The following is a 16,868-nucleotide window of genomic DNA, read 5'->3' on the forward strand; positions in this document are numbered from 1 at the left end:
ATCACCAAACTTTTCCATAATAGAATCCACTAAGATAATATATTAACCATCGGGTCCCATGTATATTCAAGGTGAGGGTTTCCCCCTACAAGTAAACTGAGACACCTAAAAGGGAGTGCCTTAAGCTTACAATGAACAAAATCACTAACTAACTCCATAAAAGCAAGGTCTATATTAACCCCTATAAGACAACTCTTTACATAGTTGACTCGAAGGCCTGAAGCCAACTCAAAACCTCTAAGATTATATTTTAATATGCTAAAGATTCTAAATAAATGGATCAACTAAGATGCATGTGTCATCCATATAGTGGAGATGAGTGACCATAAGATCCGAGGAGCCTACCCTAAAACCAGAGAAAATATCCAACTTAATAGGCCAACTGAACAACCCACTAAGACCTTCTACAAGCAAGAAGAGACAATAAGCTAAGGGATTACCTTGCTTCATACCCCTATAAATTTCAACCTCCCAAATGGAGAAACCATTGACTAACACCATGAGATTCCTAGCAAAAACATATGTACGCATCCAATATCACCATTTAGCACAAAAACCTAACCTACCCCACTTATGATCTAGAAAGCTCTAACTAACATAATCATACATATTCTCAAAATCCATTTTAAAGATGATAAAATATTTTTTAGATTTCTTTTCCAAGTCAAACAAGCCATTCATAACCACCACACCTTCCACCAATAACTTCACTTTAAAGAAAATTATTGATTGGGAGAAATAAGCTTGTCCATCACCTTTCTGAGTCTGACCACCAAAACTTTATCAACTAATTTGTACACTGACCCAACAAGAGAGATAGGTTAGAAACCACCCAACTGAGATGGGGAATCAGTCACGTGGCTTAATGTCATAAAATAAAAGGAAATATTATGATGAAGAGATGCAATGAAATGGAATTGTTGGAACATAATCCCTAAATCATAGCAGATCTTAAACACTTCTTAGAAAAGGAAAAAAATAAACCCATAAAGACCAAGATTCTTATTACCATCACATTGAGTCATTGCCCAATCTAAATCAGGGAAAATAAAAGGAGCCGAGAAAGCCCCATTATCCTCTTCACACACACACACAGAGAGAGAGAGAGAGAGAGAGAGAGAGAGAGAGAGAGAGACCACTATGTCTAGAAAAGGCATATTAACTAGATATAAAAAGTCACAAGAAATTAATCTCAACTATTCAAGATGAACAATCCCTATTTTCGTTTCTTTTTCTCTCAATTCAAAATGAATTTCACTCTAGGATTCAATGCAAAAAGATTGAATCGTCTCCCTAATGATTCATAACTACCAAAAGTGTTTACAATGTATTTCTCGAACTCAAAAATCCCATGTTCTCGCATTTTTATATTCTTTACTTTCATTTCGATAGAATCTAGTTTTTATAAATCTAAAATAAAAATGCCTGATTTAAGCCACCCTTAAAGGTTGATTTAAAGCAACCAACTAAGAGATACAAGTTTCAAATACTTCTCAAAAGGTTTATTGGAATCTAAAGCTAGAGGAGGAAACATGGCATAATTTTCATACCATGATCAAATCAACCTACATGATAATTTAATTCATCATGTACTGAAAGTCCAAAAAACCATATTCAAAGGCATGTTCAACACAAATATACACATTTATTTCAAAAATAATGGCGATTCTTATCTTTTTTTCCTCCATGAACCACTTGTTTATCTCTCTAGCCTAGAATTACCTTTCAACAAAATTAACCAACTTCGAGCAATGCTTGAACTTTTGATCTAGGTAATGATTTGGTGAGTACATCTGTTATAATATCCTTAGATCAAACTTTATCAATCATAGTTTATTTTTATTACACCATACTTCTATTAAAGTACAAACAAATGTGAATTTTTTTTGTCCTTTCACGAAACACTTGATGATTTTCAAATGAATTGCGCGTTGGCTATCATAATGTACCTTCACATATCCTTGAGTTACTCCTATCTCTCCAACCACACCCTTCATACATATGGATTCCTTCACCTCCTTAAACATGGGAAATATACTTATATTGAGTCATAAATAATGTCATAATGTATTGTTGAGTTTCTTTCCAACTAATAGTTGTTCCAAAAAAATGTAAGATAAATACCCAATATAAATATTTTAGTGTCTGAATTAATTGAATAATTTGCACCAATAAAACCTAGTTCAAAACTTTTGGACGTAGTTGACTCAGATATTCCACAAATTAACTTATTGTGTTGATCATGTTGGTGCAAAGGTAGAATGAATGATGAACGGAAATATTCTATTAAGAGAATGATGGCTACAAAAATATGATAAAAGTTACAATGATTGTCACCCTATTTATAAGCTAAAACTAGGGTTACTAGAATAGGATAAAATACTAAAATACCCTCTAACAAACTTAGGGGCTAAGAAAATAGTACAACTAATAAATATGAATTACTTCTAATACCATCCCTTAATTCATATTCCATCAAAACTTGTAACACCAATTCCATCCCTTAATCTAAGAAATTGATCAGTCTTGATAGCTTTCGTCAGAGCATCTGCCAACTGTTTCTGAGTGCTGCAGTGTACAACTTCTAACACTCCCCTCTGAACTTGATGTCTCAGAAAATGATACTTGGTCTCAATGTGCTTGCTTCTCCCATGCAACACTGGGTTTCTGGCAAGATTGATTGCAGACTTGTTGTCAATCATCAGCTTCAGAGGTTTATTTACTTTAATCTTCAGATCCTGCAATAGATTCAGAATCCACACAGCTTGGCATGCAGTAACAGCACCTGCAATGTATTCAGCTTCACAAGTTGACAACGCCACAACAGGTTGCTTCTTGGAACACCAAGAAATGGGACCTCCCAGAAATTTGAATAAGTACCCAGACGTACTTCTTCTGTCAACTCTGTCTCCACACCAATCAGAATCTGAATAACTCAGAAGTTCTGACTCATCCTTTCTTCCAGAAGGAAATAATACTCCATACTTCAGAGTTCCCTTGATATACCTCAGAATCCTGACATCAGCTTGGTAATGGGACCACTTAGGTTTACTCATGAACCTACTAACCATCCCAACTGAATAGCAAATATCAGGTCTGGTATTGCACAAATACCTTAGAGAACCAACCAACTGTTTGAAGGTTGTAGCGTCCACATCCTTTCCATCAGAGTCAGAATCCAGTTTCTGATTTGTATCAGAAGGTGTGACAGCAATCTTACAATTCTTCAGATTAAATCTCTATTTAGAATTTCTAATTCATACTTGAGCTGATGCAAAATAATATCTTTCTCAGAGTATCTGAACTCCATCCCTAGAAAGTATGTCATTTTGCCTAGATCAGTCATTTCGAATTCATTCATCAGAACTTTCTTGAACTTGGTTATCTCCTGTTCAGAACTTCCAGTCAGCAGTATATCATCAAGATATAAACATACCAGAGTCATATTTCCTTCAGAAGTATGCTGAACATAGACACCGTACTCCATCTCACATTTCTGAAAGCCTTGCTTCTTGAAAAATGAATCAATCTTCTGATTCCAAGCTCTGGGCGCTTGTTTCAATCCATATAGAGCTTTGTATAATCTGTACACCATCCCTTCCTGATTCTTTTTCACAAATCCAGGAGGTTGTGACACGTAAACTTCTTCTTCTAATGGACCGTTCAGAAATGCAGATTTTACATCTAAATGCATCAGAGGCCAATTCCTGTTAGCAGCTATTGCAATCACCATTCTGATTGTTTCATGTATTGCTACAGGTGCAATCACTTCAGAGTAATCCAGCCCAGGTTTCTGTAGAAATCCTCTGGCTACCAACCTTGCTTTATGTTTGCCAATTGAACCATCTGGCTTTAACTTCTGCTTGAAAACCCATCTGACGCTGATGACTTTCTTGTCTTTTGGAAGTTCTGTCAGCTTCCAAGTCTTATTTCTCTCTATAGCATCAAGTTCTTCTTTCATGGCCTTCAGCCAGAGCTTCTGTTTAAGAGCCTCTTCTGTACTTATGGGTTCAGAGTCTACTAACATGGCACACTGAATAACTTCTCCTTCAGAGTCTACTTCAGTGTCTTGCAGCATGTCAAATTCTGCATATCTTCTGGGGATGTTTCTGATTCTCTGTGGTCTCTGAACTTGTTCAGAGTCTTGAGCTTCAGAGTTTCTAGCTTCAGATGGTTGACTTCCTCCAGAGCTTTGACCATCTTTAGGGGCTGGCATATTTCCAGAGTCTGAATTGCCATCAGAATCTGGATTACCATCAGAGTCTGGGTCATCAGAGTCACCTTCATCTTCTGAGTCTTCTCCAGAGTCAGAATCACTATCAGAATCAGAATCAACGTCAGAGTTTACTCCAACTTCAGAAGTTCTTAACTCTGACCTTTCTTCAGAAGTTCTAACATCAGAATCAGATTGAGACTTATCCCAATTCCAAAATTCTGATTCCTTCACAATCACATCTCTGCTGAATTCAATTTTTTTGGTTTCTGGACAATAGAGCTTGTATGCACCTGTACTGTGGTACCCTATCAGAATCATCACTTTGCTTTTATCATCCAGCTTCTGTCTTCTGGCTTCTGGAACATGTTTATAGCAAACATAACCAAACACCTTCAGATGACTAACACTTTGCTTATCTCCAGTCCACTTCTGTATTGGAACTATTTCCTTCAACTTCTTCGTAGGACATCGGTTGAGTACATACGTTGCAGTGGCAACAGCTTCTCCCCAGAGCTTCTGAGGAAGTTTCTTCTCCTTTAGCATGCTTCTCACCATATCAAGCAAAGTGCGGTTTCTTCTTTCAGCAAGACCATTGTGTTGAGGGGTATAGGGAGCAGTAACCTCATGCTCAATTCCATTCTCCTCACAGAACTTCTGGAACTCTTTGGAGTTATACTCACCTCCACCGTCAGTTCTAAGAATCTTCAACTTCTGACCACTCTGATTCTCAGCCTTCATTCTGAACTTCTTGAATTCATCAAACACCTCGTGTTTAAACTTAATAAGGGATACCCATGTCATTCTTGTGAATTCATCAACAAATAACACAAAGTATTTATTCCCTCCAATCGATGCTACTGGAAATGGACCACACACATCAGAATGTACAACTCCCAAGGCATGTTTTGCTCTTGGAGCAGTTTTTGACGCAAATGGCAATCGTGGTTGTTTTCCTTCCATGCAAACTTTGCATGACCTTTCAGGCTTCTTAATTGCAGGAATTCCATGTACCAACTTCTTTGAATTCAGATGTTTTAAGCTTCTGAAATTCAAATGACCAAATCTTCTGTGCCACAACTCACTCTCCTTCTCAGCACTTGTTGCACTAAGACATTCTGAGTCTGTAGTTCTGACATTCACCTTGAATGTTCTATTCCTTCCCTGTTCTGACTCCATAATCAACTTCTGATTGCAGTCATACAGCTTCAGAAGATTGTCCTTCATGGTAACTGAAAAACCTTTCTCAATTAATTGTCCCACACTCATCAGATTGCTTCTGATGCCAGGTACATACCACACGTTCTGAATCAATGCTGTTTTCCCATTGTTCAGAATCACTCTGACATTTCCCATACCTTCTACATTAAGATATTTGTCGTCAGCACATCTGATCTTTGTCCTCTTTTCAGAGTCAAAATCAACCAGCCATTTCTTGTTTCCAGTAGGATGATTTGAACAGCCAGTGTCCATATACCACCAGTCTATCAGATCCATATCATCAGATTCAGAGGCCATCAATAGCACAGATTCGTCATCAGAACTTCTGGCTATATTTGCTTCTTCTGATTTTCTCTCCTTGTTTGACCAACAGTCTCTAGCAAAGTGACCAAACTTCTTACAACAGTAACTTTGGATCTTCTTCTTGTCATACTTCTCTTTTCCCTTCTGAGCATTCTTTTGTCTATCAGAGATTGAGCTTTCTGACTTCTGACCACCATCAGATCTTCTCCTGGCTTCTGAATGCTTCTGATACCTCCTATCAGAAGTTGCTTTCAGAGCCTGCTACTCTACTTCCCTTTCAGAAGTTCTCTCAGTCAAACGCAACTCTTGCGCTTCTAGACTGTTCTGCAGCTCTTCAATTCTCATGGTGCTCAGATCTTTGGAATGTTCTATTGCTACCACAATGTAATCAAATTGAGAGGTAAGGGATCTCAATACCTTCTCCATGATTGTTTCTTCAGAAAGAGTTTCTCCACACACTTTCATCTCATTAGTGATCAGAATCACTCTGGAGATGTATTCAGAAGCTTTCTCATTATTCTTCATGTTGAGATTCTCATATTGCTTTCTCAAGGACTGAAGCTTCACCTTCTTCACTGATGCGTCACCACCATAACATCTAACCAGTGTGTCCCACGCAGCCTTTGCTGTCGTTGAATCTGCAATCTTCTCAAACACATTTACATCAACACATTGATGAATGAAGAACAATGCTTTCTGATCCTTCTTCCTTACTTCCTTCTGCGCGTTTTTCTGTTCACCCGTCGCATCTGCTGCTACCGGAACATAACCATCAGTGACAAGATCTAGAACATCTTGAGCACCGAATAGTACACGCATTTGGATCATCCAACGATTCCAGTTTTTACCGTCAAATACTGGAAGTTTGGTGTTCATGTTGCCGTTTCCGTTCATCTTTCTACTTTGCACAGTACACTCAGATTTCTCACAGTGTTTCCCAACCCACAGAATTAAAATTCTGATCAGATTTTGTTCAAGATTCAACACGAATCTAAGAATCAAAATCAAACACACAAGACCTCACGTTCACTCATGTTTCCCGTGTTTCCCAATGAATCCGAACCGGAGCTCTGGTACCAATTGTTGGTGCAAAGGTAGAATGAATGATGAACGGAAATATTCTATTAAGAGAATGACGACTACAAAAACATGATAAAAGTTACAATGATTGTCATCCTATTTATAAGCTAAAACTAGGGTTACTAGAATAGGATAAAATACTAAAATACCCTCTAACAAACTTAGGGGCTAAGAAAATAGTACAACTAATAAATATGAATTACTTCTAATAGATCAAAGATTCTATGTTTGGCCTACTAAAAATCATGATATACATGAAACTTCTCGCCTCACTAAAATATGAAGTAGTGCCCATATTCCTCTTGTCTTCTTTGATTTGAAGAGCTTGCATGACTGAAAGCTTCACATGACGATCCAAATGAGTACTAACTGACTAAGCTTCATCCATGCTAAATTACTCCACCACTTTATTTAAGCACCAAAGTTGAGATAATAAAATTTCACCCTTATCTCAAATCCTCATGATATTCATTAAATGCATCCTCTTCATAGACACAAGATCCTTAATCTCAAATTCATAAATTTATCTTCACTTTTAAAGTTACCAATCTTATCATTGCTAGAACATTCCATTAAGATATTGTCCATATATAGAGGTATGTAGAGAATGAATTTATTGTTCCTATTTACATATAAACATAAATATCGTAACAACTTCTCACAAAATTAATCTTCATAAGAAATTCATCAAACCAATAATACCATTGTCTTGGGCTTTGTTTCAACCCATAAATGTTTCTTTAAAAGACACATCTTATACTACCCTCTACAAAACCCTATGATTATTTCATGTAGATAGTCTTTTCTAGATTTCCATGTAAGAATCCAATCTTTATGTACGCTCGCTTCAATTTAAGATTGTATTGATTAATAATTGCCTTATGTACCCTTAATGATATTTTACTACTAGTGAAAAAAATCTCATTATAATAAAGTCATTTTACTTGAGTAAAACCTTTGGCCACTGGTTTTTCTTTATGCCTTGGTTCTTTAATTTATGGAATGTATTCCTCCATCTTGAAGATCCTCTTAAATCTATCTACCATTTTCTTCTTAGGTAGCTTAACAAGCTCTCATGTCTAGTTCTTCTCCAATAAACACATTTTTCTCATTTACTACCTTTAACTATTTCTGACTCTTTTTGCTCTCAATTACTCCCTATAATGTCTTCATTTTTTATTATTGCATATTTTTAGTTTTATTTAAAATACAAATAAATTATATCAAAATAGTCGTACTATTATAGTTTATCTTCCTCTATAACTTGATGGTATAAGACTATCCTCTTCTTCATCTTGTGTTGCACTATTGGAAGACTCCATTTCAAAATGAGTTTTTTTCACATTTTTATGGATATTTATTATCCATGTGTTTGTACTTCGAACCATGTGGGTCTTATTAAAAGTAACTTCCTTACTTACTATGAATCTTGATCCTATAGGTTCCATCATCCACACAAAGTCATTACATATTTTTTTAGCATGTTTTAAATTAATTTTGAGTGCATTTACTTTTAATCATTTGCATTTTTGCTGGTTTTAAATAAAGATTCTAAAGAATTATGGAAAAGATCATTTTGTGTCGAAATCATTCTAATCAGACAAATTATGTAGTGTTTTCACTATAGAAGTTACAATCACAAAAATGGAGAAGAATTAGACACAAGAATTGGAAGTAAATAAGAAAAATGAACAAGTTGGTGAAATTTCATGAAGCTAAAAATCTTTGCAACTCTCTATAAAAAATATGATGCCCCTTTAGGGAAGAGAGACACGTTTGGCTGATGTCGCATCAGATACGTTAGCATAACAGACACAATGTTGTATGCAAATAAAATAATACCCTATCCTCTTATCTACTCGGATTGGATCTCGTCATCAAAATTGAAAATTTTATATTGGGTTTAGCAATAATCAAGTTCGAACTGATGAATTCCACCATGTCAAGGTGAGACTCTACCACTGAGTTATACCCATTCCCTTGCCCTTATCGAGAAAAAAGACTGACTAATCATCCTAAGCCCAAGGGCAGGTTCTTACGCGTTACTCACCTGTTCGCCACTGGAAACACCACTTCCTGTCTGACTTGCATGTGTAAAGCATGCTGCCAATGTTCATCCTGAGCCATGATCAAACTCTCCATGAGCTTCCTAGTTGCATTACTTATAACTTCCTTATTTCTAGACAAAGATGATTTGGAATTTGATTTCATTTACTGAACTGAAATTTGATTTCATTTACTGAATTGAGAAGGCATAACTTGTATCCATGGGCTTACTATTCTCCCGAAGTTGCCTCCCATAAATATTATCTACTCAAATTGGATATCATCATCAAAATTGAAAAATTTATATTGGATTTAGGGATAATCAAGTTCGAACTGATGACTTCTACCACGTCAAGGTAAGTGTATAACAGATTAGCAATCCGACGTTTTAGTCCACTCAACCATCTCTCCCCAATTTAAAAAATGGAATGATTACGGTTATGATACCTCACATAAACAAAAAGAACAAAAAGTAGGGCTCAAAAAAAGCCTTCTATATGTATTTCATTATTATTCATAATTCTATATTAAATCATAAATATAGATTCAAATATACATTAATTCTATATATATTAAATAGATAATTTAAATCTATAATTTTTTATTTTCTTTAGTTTGTTTTTTTATCCAACCAGAGTCCAGCTAGGTACTAGCACATCTCCTTTTTCCCATGAATCCTGGATAACAATGATTGATTTTTCTGTATTAGATTTAAAACTTGTAATTAATTCAAACATTTTAATATGATCAAACAAAAATAAAAATCACTTTGTGATCGTATATCATACGAATTAATCAAGTAATGTATCTAAAAAAATAAATAGAACTATGGATTCTTGCATAATGTATTTTTGTGTTATGAATATAGTTTAGCAATTTTGTCGAGATCTATTATTTCTTGGCCTGGTCATGGTATAAAAGATATTTTAGAAGCCCATAAAGGTCCATTTGGCCTGCCAGGGTCATAAAGGTCTATATGAGATCCTAACAACATCATGGCATTCTCAATTATCTATTAACCCAGCTATGTTAGGCTCTTTGACCATTATTGTAGCTCACCATATGTATGTTATGCCTCTTTATCCATACCTAGCTACTGACTATGGTACACAATTGTCATTGTTCACACATCACATGTGGATTGGGGGCTTTCTCATAGTTGGTCCTGCTACACTTGCATCCATTTTTATGGTAAGAGACTATGATACAAATAATCGATACAACGATCTATTAGATCGTGTTCTTAGATAGCGTGATGCAATCATATCACATCTCAATTGGGTGTGTATATTTTTAGGCTTTCATAGTTTTGGTTGTATATTCATAATGATACCATGAGTGCTTTAGGGCGCCCTCAAGATATGTTTTTATATACTGCTATAAAATTACAACTTGTCTTTGCTCAATGTATACAAAATACCCATGCTTTAACACCTGACACAACAACCCCTGGTGCAACAACAAGCACCAGTTTGACTTGGGGCGGTGGTGATTTAGTGTCAGTGGGCAGTACAATAGCTTTGTTACCTATTCCATTAGGAACTGCAGATTCTTTGGTACATAATATTCATGCATTCATAATTCATGTGACTGTATTGATACTCCTAAAAGGTGTTCCCTTGTGATGGCCCTAGAAGAGGGTGAAGGTGTGAAAAACACAAGAAAGGGGGGTTTGAATTGGGTTTTACAAGCAAAAGATTTTTCCAAAGACAAGAACACCACTAACAAGTTAATAATAAAGAGATAAAAAACACTAGTATTTTTATCCTGGTTCATTTGAAACTCAAAGCTACTCCAGTCCACCCGCCAAGGTGATTTTGCCTTATACACAAGGACTTAATCCACTATAATCAATAGATTACAATAATTACAAAGAATAACCTTCTTTGTCTTCTCAAAGATCCAATGATACCCTAGTCTCCTTAAGGACTCACAAAGAACAACCTTTTTTGTCTTCTCAAGGATAACCTCCTCAAGGAATCAAAAAAACAGTTTGAATAATAATTTGTATGTTATAGGATGCTTCTATACAAGCAAATTTTACACAAATGAATAACAAACACTTTAAAGAAAAATCAATTACAAATAAATGATAGTTTTTCACAAAGAAAATAGACTTGTCAAAATATTGTGTCACCGACGTTTTTCTTCAAGTCTCCAAGTCTCATTTATATAGTATAAGAAGAAGACCGTTGGAGGGAAAAATGGAGAAAGCTCATAGAGCAGTTGTCCACTATTGGAGGGGAAATGAGTGATATGGCGTACTGTCCTTCGCCCACAAAATCAGTGAAAAATGTGATGTATAGTACTGTCCTTGCCCATGAAATCAGGTAGTGGAAATGATGTTTGATTTGTACTATGTACTATTTGACCACGTTCCCATTTGATCTTATCTTCAAGTTCATTGGCTTCTGATAAAAGTTGATGAAGCATGAAATGAAGAAACATAAAGCTGGATTCATAAACTTAAGAATATTTTGTCAGAACCTTGACAATGTCAATAGTCTGGCTTGAGATCTTCAGAATCTTCAGAGTCTTCATAATCTTTAGTTAGAACCTTGATAAATTTAATCGTCTGGCTTGAGATATTCAGAATCTTCAGCTACATAACAAAACTTTAGAAGCATGCCATTCTTCAGAAGTTTGGTGATCAAAGTCACGTCTAAAAGCATGGACTAAGAGAACATTGCATCAGCAACATAATGTCTCCTCAGAAGCTTCTCAGGAGTGAATCAGCATGGAAGCAGAAAGAACATTGTAGCAACAATATTGAACATATTTTAGAACTTCTAATAGCTGGTGTAGAAGAGGATTTGGAATACATAGTTCAGAAACTGATGACGTTGCACATCATATATTCAGAATCAAAACTGGTTGTTAAAGCTACACAATAACAAACTATTAGGGTACCAAAGTTGTTCTCATACAAATACAATATTGTTATCATCAAAACTCAAGGTATAGATGCAGAACCGAATCTTATTCTAACAATTTCCCCCTTTTTGATGATGACAAAACATGTATTTGGTTGAACAGTTTTGTACATGGTAATCACAGAAGAATACATCTTATAGAAGCACAAATCCCCCCCTGAGATGTATAACCCTATAAAGATAAAATCAAAATGAAAGAACACTTTCCTAATTAACCTTTTTGAAATACCAGAGTGAATTTTCAATCAGAATCTGGTTTACCTTCAAAAGTTGATTGATGTTGTCCAGATCACTGGTTTGATAACATCATCATTATGATAATCTTCACTTCAGAAGCTTTGTTGAGTTCTTTTGAAGAAACTTTTAGAGCTGGCCATCTTCTTAAAAGAGCTGGTTTTCTTATAAGAACCTTGACTTTCAAGTCTGATTACTATAGAGAAACTCTTCTTTATAGGATGATGCCAATTCCATGATTTTCATAAAGAACTTTTTAGAAGCACTTTGATGCTAAGTACTAAATGTTCTAGTTTCAGAACATGAATATTAGTTCCTTGAATCTGATTCTTAATCATCAGCATGAAGGTGTACAGACTCAGATAGAAGACCATTTCATCAGAAACTGATAACTTATATTCTGATCTTGATACTTCATGATAGCTTCAAATGTTTGATTATAACCATTCTGATTCTTAAGATATAACCCTGTAAAACATTTAACAAACTCTTTTTCGAAGTAGTTTTTAGTAGAAAACATTAATCAATGTTTGGGTTCTTACTTAAGGAATTTAGATATCAAAATAAAACACTAATTCTTCCCCTTAGATACGTTATATTTTCTACCCCTTTTTCATCAATCAAAAAGACATAGACAAAATAATAAAATAAATAAAGAGAAACAAACAAATTTTCATTAAAGAGCCCCAAAGGCATAAAAAGATACAACAATCAACAAAACAAAATAAATAGAAGTTTTAAGAAACTAAAAACGACTAGGGGTTCTGAGGAGGAGGTCGAGGAAGTCTGGAGAGAATCAACTCAAACATGATGTCTTGTTTTTCTAGACGTTCTATGACCATCACATTGTTAGCCTTGATTTCCTCAATGGTCTTCAGAAGTCCAACAAGAATTTCTCCAGTTCCAACTGAAGGTTGAGAGGAAGAAGCTTCAATTTGATGAGTCTCAGAAACGACAACTTGAGCATCAACTTCATCCATAACACAGTCTTGATGTTCAAAAATAACATCAGCTTCTTAAGCATTCGTAGCTTGCTGAACAACTACAGTTTCTTGAGCAACTTCCTCTTCAACAACTTCAGGAGTAACTTCCTTGACCTCTAGAGTAGGAAGACATAGTTGGGAGTTTCTTAATTTCCATATTTCCATTAAGGGAATAAACCCATGATGGAATTTTCTTTCAGCAAGTTTATACCCAAAATCCTTCAGCTTAGAGATCTTGGAATCAACCCAGCCTCTGTAAGCTTCCCATGCAAAATCACTCACATCCGGATTTATTGAAGAACGACTGATAGTCATTGCTTCACGTAGACGACTTTTAGATTCTAACTCAAACCTCCTCAGAATCTTACCAATGTTAGGAGAGGATTTTAGTGGTTTTGGGTAGTTAGTAGTGATGTTTATTCTAGATTCATCAAATTAAGGACCATATACTGAAGGAAATGATGGAAAAATGATAGGAGGTGATTCATGGTCAAATGAAATTGGTTCTAGTTCAAAGTTGAACATACAATCAAGAGTTCCGTCAGACACATTGCCATCAGAAAATATTGAAGGAGATGTTCTGGGAGTTGTGATATTTGGATTTGTTGGCTATGGAGCCGAAACACATGGTGGTAGAGTGGGTGAAATTTGTAACTATGAAGGAGATGGTGGTGATGGTATTTGTTGTTATTGTGACATAGATTCAGAAACTAAAGGAGTTTCTGTAGTAGAATTTATAGTAGGTGATTTGGGTGGTGGTGGAAGTAAAATAGGTTCAGAAATAATGGGTTGAGATGAAGGAGGAGGTTGGATTGGTAAGATCCTTTTGGAAATAACAGAACCATAAGTAATTGAAGTGTTAGAAGTAGTAAGCTTACTAGACGCAGTGTCAGAAGCTCTTGAAGAGTGCTGGACAACTCCAGAAGTATCCTTCAGAAGCATGTCTTTCTGACGCTCACTGAGAGGCATCTCGTCTTCATCCAAAAATGCATCAACTTTATTCTTCTTCTAAGGCCTTGGAGATCATCCTCCTTTGGATTCCTTCTTATTCTTCCCGTGAATATCCGGATAGGTCTCAGGTAGATTGAAGGGATCCACCATTGGGTCAATTCCACCCCTCACACAACTTTCCATATATGCCATAAGAACCTCTAGAGGATCAATCTTAGTGAAGATTGGGTAGTTGTTAATTGGATTCCTTGTTCCACAGATATCATTCTTAGAAATAATGAAATATGGCCTTTCAATTCTAGAAATGAGACTCATACTCTTCAGGTTTTCCCCCCAGAATACCTTTCCAGCATCCTTCACAAGTTCATTAGTCAATCCACTGACTAGAAAGTCATCTACTAGACCATTCTCAACGAGAATGTCAGAAATCAACCTTCCACTAGGGATGAACTTGCTCTTATTCTTCTTCGAAGATCCACCAGTTCTGGATTCCCGGATAGAATCCCTCATGAACTTGAACAAGATGGAGGGAAGTCCCAGTTTGAGACCCTTCTCTAGAAAGAACAACATGAACTTCTGACGAATGTTGATGTAGTCGGAACTGTTGGTACTAGGCATGTGGTGAATGCAACCCAAGATGATTTTGAACCAAACTCTCAGGTGTCTTGTCAAATCCTTAGCACTGGAACCTTTGTCATCCTCAAGGTTTGTTCCTTCTTTGAAGATAACTGGAATGATAACAACTTCTCTCCTAGCATTAATCTTGGCACTGTGGATTCTTTTGCCTTTTCCATTGTGAGAGATTAAATCAGCGATGGATTTTTCAGTTATAACAATTTTCATGTTCATGACGTAGGAAGTAATTATTTCTTTCTCAGTAGTGGCATGCACCCAGAACTTATTTACCAAAACTGGATACACGGGGCCAGTAAGTCTCTCAAAGAAGGTTTTTGGAACCTTGAAGTTCCAGGGTTTCAGAGAAATCAAAACCATTTTATTTCAAGTTCTTGAACTCAACAATGGTTTCAGAGAGCACCATTAAATCGTTGACAGGAGTATGAAGAGTTAATTCTGGTATCCCTTCCATGATGGGATTGTTTTCATCGGCCATTGATCGATTGGGAGATTGTTGTTGAGCAGCCATTGAAGAAGATGATGAAGATGAAGAACAATTGCATAGAGGGTTATTTTTAGTTTGAAAGAAGAAAGTGTAGGAGTATTGTGTGTGTAGTATGAAAATGTGAGTAAAGTGGGTTTAAATAGAAAATTTTGCAATGATGACAAAATGGAAATACACAGTCATAAGGGGAAGCGTAAGAGTTTAACCTAATTCCAAGAATTGTGAAACCCAATGTGTCACACTTTTATCACGCATGCTCAGAAAGTGGGACATCTGTCACCACTTAGAACCATATGAAATCAAACGACATGACAACCATTTAATGCAACAACTGTTCAAAACTGGGAAGATAAATCGATAAGATTGCTTCTGATCGGAACCTTTCTGATTCATGAAAACTTCCTTACTTTAGAAAGCTCATGTTTCAGAGTCAACAAAAACATTCTAATAATCTAATCTAGAGTTCTGAAGACTTAAACATTCTGAAATACATCTTTTCATTCTGGACATAAATTCATAAATAAGTTTTTCAGAATGAACACAAATCTATCTTCAACAAGGGGTTTTGTAAAGATATTAACCCATTGATGGTCTGTATCAACAAATTTTAAATGAAAAATACCCTTCTGAACATAGTCACGTAAAAAATGATGTTTAATTTCAATATGCTTAGCCCTAGAATGCAAGATGGGATTCTTAGATAAACAAATAACAGAAGTATTATCACATAGAATAGGAATGTTACTCTCAGATATATGATGATCTTCCAGCTGACTCTTCATCCAGAGTATCTGAGTGCTGCATCCAAAAGCTGAAATATATTCAGCTTCGGTTGTTAAAAGCGCGATTGTTGATTATCTCTTATTGGACCATGAGATCAGGTTATCTCCCAAAAATTGGCAACTTCCAGAAGTACTTTTCCTTTCTATTTTGTCTCCAGCATAGTCAACATCACAATGGCCTACTAATTTGTATTCACTTGATTTTCTATAAAATAAACCAAGATTAGTATTACCTTTCAGATACCTAAAGACTCTCTTAACAACAGTTAAGTGAGTTTCCCTAGGATCTGATTGGAAGCGAGCACATAAGCAGACATTGAATAAGATATCAGGTCTAGAAGCGGTTAGATATAAAAGAGAGTCTATCATACCTCTGAAAAGCTTCTAATTTACCTTACTGCTTACCTCTTCTTTCTCCAGAATACATGTAGGATACATTGGAGTCTTTGCTTGCTTACATTCTGATAAATTAAACTTCTTCAGAAGTTACTTTGTATATTTGCTCTAATGAATGTACGTTCCTTCTGAATGTTGATAAATCTGGATTCCCAGAAAGAATTTGAGTTCTCCCATCACACTCGTTTCAAATTTTGTCTACATTGACTTAGCAAAATCCTTGCATAACGACACATTAGAAAAACCAAAAATAATATCATCAACATAAACTTGCACAAGCAGAATATCATTCTTAAAGGTTTTTCAAAAGAGAGTAGTGTCCACTTTCCCTCTAGTAAAATTATTTTCCAAAACAAAGTTACTTAGTCTATCATATGAAGCTTTGGGAGCTTGCTTCAGACCATATACCATTTTTTTCAATTTAAAGACAAAATTAGGATTTTGAGAACTTTCAAAACCAGGAGGTTGATGCACATATACTTCTTCAAAAATATATCCATTTAATAATGCACTCTTAACATCCATATGATAAAGGATGATGTTATGATTGATTTCAAATAAAATTAAAAGACGAATAGACTCTAAACTAGCAACTGGAGCAAAAGG

This window comes from Lathyrus oleraceus, chromosome 4 (genome assembly GCF_024323335.1).
Source record: "Lathyrus oleraceus cultivar Zhongwan6 chromosome 4, CAAS_Psat_ZW6_1.0, whole genome shotgun sequence".
NCBI classification, from domain to species: Eukaryota; Viridiplantae; Streptophyta; class Magnoliopsida; order Fabales; family Fabaceae; genus Lathyrus; species Lathyrus oleraceus.